The sequence below is a fragment of the Nelumbo nucifera genome, chromosome 1 (genome assembly GCF_055504915.1).
Source record: "Nelumbo nucifera cultivar China Antique chromosome 1, China Antique-T2T, whole genome shotgun sequence".
In the NCBI taxonomy this organism is placed as follows: Eukaryota; Viridiplantae; Streptophyta; class Magnoliopsida; order Proteales; family Nelumbonaceae; genus Nelumbo; species Nelumbo nucifera.
Window position 1 is genome coordinate 208,738,275 of NC_142649.1, and position 10,741 is coordinate 208,749,015.

Sequence of the window (10,741 nt, forward strand, 5' to 3'; positions counted from 1 at the left end):
AATTTTAAATTTAAATTTTTGAACGGCCAACCAAATTGAAAATTGACCCAAACTGATATAACTTGAGTGACCAACCCTCCAACCTAACCATGTCGATTTGGTTGGCCAAACAACTTATAACTGAACCGAACCAACCCTTAAACAATAGTTTAATCTCCAATAATTATTAAAAAGTTATAGTAAAAATACACAATAAATTAAATTCAAAAAGATAAATTATAGTAGTTTAAACTCTAATAATTATTGAAAATTTTCTATTAAATAACAAAAGGAAAATAGATTTATACATAATTATTGAAAATATATTTATCACAAAAAACAACAATATGGAGTCCAATTCAAAGTCTATAGTGTTGCTGGTAAGTAATGCTTCCATGACTAAAATGCAGTCACCATTGTATCTTGGTTCTTGGTCCCATTTGGCCACAAAGATCACATGGATTATAAGATGACAAATTTATTGAAGCAACACTAAGATTGTCTAATTTTTTATTCAAACTAGCAAGCTGAGCAGATAAAGCTGAAAAAAAATCTATATGATGCATTCCCCTTCGATCAGCTCGGTCATTATTCCATTGGTAGCTGTTTGATACCATTTCTTCCACTACATCATAGACTTCCTCTAGAGTTTTCCTCATGATTGTGCCTCCTGCAGCTGCATCAATAATGGAGTGATTAGATGGAGTAATACCATTATAAAAAAGTTTGAATTTGATGCCAAACTAGTATTCCATGGTGAGGACACTTCCTAAGCATCTCTTTAAATAAAGAGCAAAATCCAAATTAACCAAAGTTAACAAGTTTTAATATTATTTTAGGATTAAATCCCCGGCAACGACGCCAAAAACTTGATAGCTATGACTATAACCCTAGCAAGTGCACTAGTTATCAAGTAGTATAAAAATATCGTTCCCACGGGGATTTAACAAAATAAGTATTAGAACTACAGTCTTCCCTAATTATTTGGACAATTGAAATTCAAATTTAAGAGTAAGAACTACTGAAAATAAAAATAGAAAAAGAAAATAAAAGAAAAGGCAATCAATAACCGAATATGCAATGAGTGAAATCGCTAGGACCATTGGTCCACCTAACCATTCTAATGAATATTAATGGATGCGATTAACCAAGATCATTTGTCATTTCCATAAGCTGAAGTTTTTCCCAATTTTGTTTAATATTCTTTCCCAAGATATATTAAACCTATTTCTATCAAGTAACCCCTCGATCCCTCGACAAGAGTTATCAATGATAGGAATGCATTAAGTGCAAGAAAAACTCATATATTCAGATGAATCATGTGTATATATCCCTATATACCATTCAATTCACACCATGAATTATGTGGTCGAATATATAAATTCCTCTCCCGATTCATTCATATAAACCAAATCAATTAAGAGATGGCCACTCCTAATCGCATTAAGCAAATAATTCATAGGATATATGAAAATCACGATCTTGGATAAATCATAATGATAAAAATATATCCATTGTCATGGTTAGACTTTCCACAGCCCTACCTAAAAACAAATCAGTTCATGATAAAGGAAATAAAGCAAACAAGAGGAAAGAAAGAACTCATGAATTCGCCCATGGTGCTGAGATCTCCTCTTCTTCTTGCCGCCACCTCCTTCTTGAAGCTTTCTTGATTTGCTGATCTCCTTCTTGGAGTTTCTTGATGATCTTCTTGATTCACTTCAGAGGGACTTCAGTAATTGATTAATTCAATTATTGAATGACTGATCCCCAAAGCTAGTTCGCCCAACCCTTGATATAGTTTAGGGAGAGGGGGCTGTTACAACCACTTGGAGTTATCTCTAGAATAGATAATGCATGTTAAACTCATCCTATCCTATCTTATCTTATCTCTTATCTAATGATCTCAATCTTTAACTTTCTAGAATTACATCACAAATTTAAATCTGGTAGGATTCTTCTCAGTTTCTTGTCCTTGTATTCGTATTAGGCTTCCTCTACGAATTGGGCTGCTGCAAGTCTTCTCTACCAGTTGGGCTTCAGTTGCGAATCGGGCCTTTCTACGAATTTGGCCCGACTTTGTGCCCGGATTTGACTTCGATGTAGGCCGAATCTGCGAAATTCCAAAACATGAAAATTGTAGCTTTCTCTCTTATCTTTCCAGTGAGTCTTGAATCAGCCCAATCGGATTTCGGATACGAGAGTTAGGCTCAGATTACTGATCGGTGCCAAAACTGTGAAAAATCATTCGATTTGCCTTGCTTTTCTCCTGATGTCTTCTTTCATGCCCTGAACCGAAATACAAGAGTAATGGGTCCATTTAAATGTAAATTAAGTGTAGAAAGACTGAATTTTCATAGATAAAAATATGATAAATTTTATTCGCATCAGTTAGTAGGTGGACTTGTAAGATATGAGGGAGAAAAATGGGTTAAATATAGAAGGATCATCAACCCTACTTTCCATCAAGAAAATCTAAAGGTTGTTTTCTATTCTCTAACCCGTTTAAATGCAGCTATGAATTGATAGATTTTCTTAAAAGGAAAAGGAAGGGAATACACCATAGACAATTGAGTGTTTTAGAAGGATAGTAGGTGATTATAGCACACTGACAACAAAGGCAAAGACCAATTCAAGATTGGAGTACTGCAGAAAATGTTTTTGATAAAATTTAACTTTGATAGTTGTGCTTAGACAACTCGGGGCTGGGGCAATCAAGGTAGTTGTGTTTGCAAGAATCTTCTTTTTGTCATTCCACTTTGTCTTAACTAAACGCTGAATTTCTATTCAGGGGATGATACTACTAGTTAAATGATGATTTGCATAACATTCTTCCAACTACTTATTGATAATGATTGTGTTGAAACAAATCATGAACTAACGTGACTATGAAGAAGAAAATCATGAACTATCATGTTAGCAAACAACAAAGCTATTCAAAGCTTATGTTGAAACAACATTGGACTTATTTGGAATACTAAACTCTACATCTCTTGTTAAATTTACAAATCTGAAACCTTCACCTTGTGAATACAGAACAAGGGAAATTCACTATAGAATTTTCATATCTCCATGGAAGTAGACAGGGCCAACATGGGGCTCATGTCTAAATTTCTAAACCATGATTTTCATTTCTTTTGCTCTTATCTAACATATATGGTAGTTCTTCTCTAACGTTGTAAAAGAATGTGCTATTGTATTTGATGATTCCAAAGGCTTATTGTCTTTGCTTTGTCTTTTTCTTTATAAAAGAGTTGGCATCTAGGATAGTCCTTTTACCTTTTTGTCATAACTTCTAATTTTCTTTTTCTTCTATATAGAGACTATTTCTCCTAAGATCACACCCCCAACAAAAACTCTTACAGAGGGCTACAGTTGTCAAATGCATGCATACTATGGCTATTTTGTTGCATTTACCACCTGTTTTGTTTTCTTTCTTAGAATGGTTGTATTTAGGATTACTTGTTAATACTAATCAAGTAATCATAGAATATACACCTTCAAATATGCACCAAATTTGGGAAATCAATTTAGTGACCTCATCCATTAAAATTGGAGTGATGTGTATCTCGAAGATGACATTTCTTTTATAAAAAATGTCATGTCATTTTTGTCTATCTTTGTAGTTAAAATACTTCAATATAAATTCTAATATTTATATATTATGATTTATAGGTTTAACCATTATGTTACGTGGATTTGCATCGGAAGATGTACTGCAATATTCAACAATGATTTGCATTGGAAGATGTGCTGCATTATTCAATAAATTGATTTTTTAAAGTCCTACTTTTTATATGTCAATTGGCTATTGTATTGGAACAAATTGTTTTGGATATTATAAAAATTAATTTTTAAATTAATAGATTTTGTTTTAAATTACATTTTTTATTTAAGTTGTTTTTATGTATCAATTGTCATGAGATTTAAACCGGTGGTCATTCAATTCTAGGTTTACTAAGGCGGCAGTCATATGGGACCTAAGCGGGCGGTTCATATTGCCGCCTAAAAGTGCAAGCGACATTTGACAAAGCCTAAGGCGGTGGTCATATGAAACATAACCTGGCGGTTCAGACTGCCACCTAAAATCATAAGTGATGTATGGCATAGCCTAAGGCGGTGGTTACATGGGACCTAAGCCGGCGGTTCTGCCTGCCACCTAAAAGTGTGAGTAGTTTGGCACAACCTAAGATGGTGGTCGAAAACCGTCGCCTTTATTCATGTTAAGTCGGCAGTTCTGACTAACCACCACTTTAGCGCATTTTGAACCATCTCAGACTGGCCACCAAAGGTGGTGGTCTTTTTCAGCTGAATCGGCAGTCTTGATCTAGGCCGACAGTGGAATAGGGGGCGGGTGCCTAACCGTCACCTTAGATCTATGGTGGCAGTCTGAAGGCCTAAGCCGTTTGACCGTTTTTCTTATAGTGTCTCCTTGCTCCATTGCCCCTACCTTGCATTCTCCTTGACTCTGTCTCCTTTCCCCTTTCCACCACTTCCAATAAGCCAAGTCACTAGACTCTCCCTCTCTATTACCAACCCAACTACCTAAAAATATTCCTAAAACATCTCTCCTAAGATATCTCCTGTAAGCTATTAGGAGTTACCCCACGGGTTCACATCCTCTACATCGTGGTTGCAAAAAAAAAACTCTGCAACCACCAATGCAAATTTAACACATCTTGTCTTGTAATGGAGGTGTGGAAGGCTGAAACTAATGGTCATTTTTTTATTTTATTATTTTTACTATGTTTTGAAAAACTCGCTAGTCTTTTTTCGATGCTTCCTCTCTGCCCTCTCTATCTTTCTCTCGCCCTCCCTGTTCCACACCAACCACCAGTGACAGTTGCTCCACCGAACACTGACCGCCGGTGACGATTACTCCTCTCTCTCTCCCCAGTTTTCTTGTTTCCTCTTCTTCCCTCTTCCTCTGAATCGGCAACCTAGCACTCTGTCTAGGCCACCGTTGCATTCACCGGTGCTGTTGTAACCACCGGAAGAAGTTAAAATACCATTTATGACACAATGTAAAGAAGTTAAATACTCCCTTTCAAATTCCCTAAATATCATAGGAGTATAAACCTCAATGGTATGTTGTAGAATTACCACTAGTAAGCTTAAATAGGGCTTACTATGAATCATCTCGAAATCCATCTTCAATTATTTTTTGTGTCTTTCTTTAACGATTCTTTTAAAATGATAAAAAAATCGAGATACATTCAATGATGATCTCAAATAACCTCTCAAGACACTATTCATTATCTTGCTCCTTTGAGTACTTTTCATATTGGCAATAAAGTGGTTCCTCCCATAAACTAATGCCCATTTCTCTTTCACCTCAAACAATCCTTTCAACCATGTATTTTTTTTTATATCATACTTACAAAGCATCTCTTCCCATGATGTTAAAAATTCACCCTCATCTTCAAAGTCATATATCAAGTTACTAAAGTCTTTTCCAAAAGTCTTTAAACCACAAAAAATATGAGACAAATGTTTGCATGCATTCTGTTAAATGTGCCAAATACAAAGACGGTGATTAACTTTTGGGAAGACATAATGTATTGCTTTTTCCATTGCTACACATTGATCTGTCAAAATTGTTTTGGCATTTTTCCACTCATTGCATTGAGAAAATATTTGAATACCCACTTAAAAGATTCTTCAGTCTCGTCAAAACAAACAACATCCCTAAAATAATGGTAGTCAACAACCATTCTTGCATCTGTCCAAAAGGCATTTGTTATTTAATCTACAACATCAAGTTGTATTAAGTGAAAGGATGATGAGTTCTCCAATTGCAACTTCTCAAAAAGTTTTAAAATAGCTTCAACTCCTCCCATTTCCATATCTTTCTCCCTCTTTGTACGTAAATAATTATAGTAGTCAACATGAGTGAATCCTAGATTCCCTACTCCTCCAACTTGATTGGCCATATATTCCATCATTTCTTTTGGGGTTATCCTTGAATTATTTGTAAGATCTATCTAAGAACTTTGGTCCACTGTCATCCTTCTATGTGACCTTAACATGAATGTCTTATTTGGGGTTAATTACAACCTCATTATTGTGTTCATTTACAAATCTGGTTATTCCATATTGACCATTTTTTTGCAATACAACCAACATGTGTGTCTTATAACCACTTCTTGTGTTGTCACGATGTTTTGCATTAATTGATCATTTAACTTCTTGACGAAGACCCTCGGAAAAACAACAGAATAACTTATCTTTTATTAACCCACTTTTTGTTTTATGGCCTGTGCTCTTTCTAATACTAAATCCTTTACTTCTATCATATTCATTGTAAAAGTATTATGCACCATCCAGTGTTTCAAAGAGTATTCCCACTTGTGGCTCTTCTTTCTTATCATTTATCTCATCGTCAAACTCCAATTTATGCACAGCTTGGCACCCATCATTTATAAAATCATCATATTTGTTACATGGCTGAGTGCAATCTTCAACTTGGGTACTCATGTCAAGGTTCTATAATTATAAACAATAAACAAGTAAAGAATAGTATAATCAAACAGTCGCCCCATTTATAATTATGAACAATGAACAACTAAAATCAAGTATGCAAAAGAACATATTTGGATAATTTCAACAAGGACATTAGCTATTCAGCTACATTAGATATAGGCAAATTATGTAAAATTGCATATACAAGGCAAATTTATTCATCAAGAACATTTGAATGATTTTTCTTTTTTTTTCAAAAAATTAACTTCATTGAATTTGGATAGTGAAGCAAAAAAAATAGATAAGGTTTAGGTATAATGGTTCAATCCGGAGAAGCAAAATCTATTAGAAAAAAGCAAAAATCTTATTCGATCATGGCATTGAGGATTGTATGGCCGACTTTCAGATATACTGTACTTGGATTTTACTTTTATAATCTTCACGTAACCGAATACAAATATCTCCTTCATGAGATAGATGCATCAATGTTTTGCATTACAAACAAAATGTAACCTTATTGCCTAATAAACACAAATATATATATATATATATATATTTATTTATTAGAGATTAAACTATTATTTGAGATTACAATATTTATTGACTAACTTAATATATTTTTAGTATTTTTGTAATTATTTTATTTTATTATCAATATATTTTCAATTATTGTGCATTTTTGCTATAAAATTTTAATAATTATTGGAGATTAAACTACTTTTATTTAATTTAGATGAAATTAGGAGTGTTGATCATGGCCTGGTTTAGTTCGGTTGTAGGCTATTTGGCCAACCAAATCGATATGGTCAGTTTGGAGAGTTGGATACCCGAAATCTATTGATAATTAGTAAAAACCAACTAAATCGGGTCGTATTGGTTTGGGTTGATTTTTGGTTTGCTCAATTGGTTTAAAAGATTATATTAAAAACTTAATTTTAAATTTTAAAAATTACATTAACTTTATTAAAAATTAAACTTATAATATAAAATATTTGAGACTATGAAATATGAGAATTTCCTCACTTTTTGTATTTAAAATATATAAATAATTAATCATTATTTAAAAAGTTAGAAATATAAAACAATTGTATACTCTTATGTGTTTTATTATTAAGCTTTCCTTAACAAATCCCGTGCATCGCACGGGTCCCCGCTAGTATATATTAAAACAAGGTAGTGAAGAAATTTTCTCCTTTTTTGAATTTTTATTTTTTTTATTCCATGTTATTTTTGAAACAACCAATTAGATGCACTTTCCCAATAACCTAAATAATATTTTCTCCTAACATTTCTTCTAAACTATCTCCCCCACTGTCCCCTACTTTCTCCAAAATTATCTCTAATTTCTATTTATCTTCTAAATTATCTCTAATTCCTAATTATCTCTAATTTAGTAGGGAGTTTCTCTCCTAAATTATCTCTAATTTCTATTTATCCTCTCTCTCCTACTTTTTATCTATGTCTATCTAAAGAAAGTTTCGATTAAAAAATTTAAAAGAGTTATTTAAATATTCTAACAAAATTATATAATAACATTAAAATATTTATTAAAAACACAAAAAAATAATTTTATATTTTTACAAAATATATCATGAAAGTATATAATAACTAATTTCACTTATATCAAGTAATAATTCGAGAAAATAACTTCAAAAAAATTAATATTTATTAAAATCTTAAACTTAATCTGTATTTATTATATAATTATATATACTAAAATTAATATTTATCGTATTTCAGTATTTATTTATTTCTTTTTGTAATAAATCTATTGATTATGTATAAATTTATATTGTTTTGTTATTTAATAGAAACTTTCAATAATTATTGGAGATTAATCTACTATTATTGAAATTTTTAAATTTAATTTATTATACTTATTGTATTTTTGTTATAACTTATTGATTAATATTTATAAGAGATTAAACTATTATTTGAGATTATACTATTTATTGATTAAGCTAATATATTTTTAGTACTTATTGTATTTTTGTAATTATTGTTTTTCATTATCAATATATTTTCAATAATTGTGTATTTTCGCTATAAATTTTCAGTAATTATTGGAGATTAAACTATTGTTATTAATTAGAGATGAGACTACTAATTTAGTTGAAATTATGAGTGTTCATGAGTTGGTTCGGTTCGGTCATAGGCTATTTCGCCAACCAAATTGACTTGGTCAGGTTGGGGAGTTAGTCAGTTGAAACCAACTAACCTTTTGTGAAAACCGACCTAGTCAAGTTGTATTGGTTTGGGTCGATTTTTTTGTTTGGTCGGTCAGTTCAAAAGATTTAAACTTAAAAATTAAATTAAATTTTAAAAGTTATAGTGCAATTATTAAAAAATAAATTTAAAAATTATATTTATGATATAAAACATTTTAGACTAAGAAATATGGAAAATTTTCCACTTTTCCATATTAAAAATTATATTTAAAATATAAAATATTATATATATCCATAGTTAGGTCGTTCGATTTTGGTTGGTTTACAAATGGCCAAAGTGAAACTTATTTAACTTGGTCGAATTGGGAAATTTTTTAACCAAAGACAACCTAAAATACTAGAAAACCAACCAACTCGGGTCGAATTGTTTAGGTTGGTCGATTTCATTAGTTTGATGAATAAACCTAAATGAAATTAATTATTGTTATTTTTGTATTATAAAATATTTATTAAAAGTAGTATACAAATTTTGAATAATTATTAATTATTTAAAAAGTTTAAAATATAAAACAATTGTATACTCTTATGAGTTCACATCTGCACCCACAAGGGGGCACCGAGAACATCCCACAACATATCCCCGTCATTTATTGGATACATCTCTTGATGATGACATCATCGGTTCTAATACTATCATCGGGAGATGTTCCCAATACATGGTGGAGATATGATGTGGGATGTTGTGGGGCACCCCCTCGTGGGGCACAGACGTGAACTCTACTCTTATGTGTTTCTATTAGGGTCATTTATTAGAACACATGCACCTTATAGTTTTACAACTTATTTGCCATTAGGCCCATGATTTTTTATTCCAAAAATACCCTTAACACTTTTTTTGTACATAAAACAAAATTGACAATAGAGTGGTTGCCCGTATCTTATTAAGGACAGAAATGGTATTTTAATTTTTATTTTCTTTTGATTAAATTTATTTAAATGAGCATTAGGGTCAACACTGTCATTTTCCATTGTCATCTAATGGAAGATTGATTAAATCCATTGCAAATTATAAGTGGTGTTTTAGTAAAATGCTAACTATATGGTAGATTTTAGTAAACCCATGAAACTATAAGGGGTATTTTAGTAAATGACCATTTCTATTATTTAGCTTTCGCTTAATAAATCCCGTGCATCGCACGGGTTCCCACTAGTTAATTAATATAATATAATAGTTTCGCAAACAAGCAGAGGTCCGACCCAAATAATAAATATTATCTAAAAGCTATGGTTGGGTCTATTCTAGGATTTTCCTAAGTCCATCTGAACCTGATCTCAACTCAACTTTTCACCCAAAATCATCCGATCTTTGGGCCAAAAGCTTGGATTGAAAATTTGATATACTAGTGGGGCCCATGTGATGCACGGGATGGGACACCAATCTTTGTCCCTCGCCCCCATAAGCCAAGACACTCTATTCCATCCCTGCTCCGACCTCAGTGGTGGGGCAGGTTTGAGGTGAGGCACCCAATCCCCATTGGGATGGGGAATTCTCAAATTTTCCCCACCAAGGCAACTGCTTAAAAAAAATCAAATTTATGGATATTTTACAAATAGGATTATGGGAATTTAGAGGTATTTTAGGAATTTGATTATGACAATTTGGGTGTATTTTATAAAAGAAATTATAGGATCCTAGGATTATAAAAATATGAGAAAAACATAGAGATATTTTAAAAATCAATATTAAATTTATGGATATTTTACTAATTTACCATCGAGTTTAGGAAATTATATGCAAACCCCATCCCTAATTTGGGGCAACAATATTTTTCCTGTCCCCACTCCATCTCTACCCCATCCTCGTTTAAGATTTGAGAAAACATGCCCCATTCGGGGTGAGGCAAGGTAGGGTCCCAGTTTTATAGGGAAAATTGCCATCCCTACAATTCTAATAAGTTTCTATAACTAATTAACTAACAGTAAATTAAATTACAATATTTTATGATAGTTTCCAAAAAAATATTGAAATTTCTATTGATTAGTAGTAATACATAGTAAATTAATTATTTACAATAACAATAAATTAATGTAAATTATTCACACTTTAAGCCAACATTATTTACTATTAATCA

The 10,741-nt window shown here is 31.9% G+C and overlaps 1 pseudogene; it reads right to left on the reverse strand.

The window, feature by feature from the left end:
• Positions 1 to 389: 389 nt before the first annotated feature.
• LOC148804436 (protein FAR1-RELATED SEQUENCE 5-like) lies at positions 390 to 6,456 on the reverse strand (annotated as a pseudogene).
• Between the last annotated feature and the right edge of the window lie 4,285 nt (positions 6,457 to 10,741).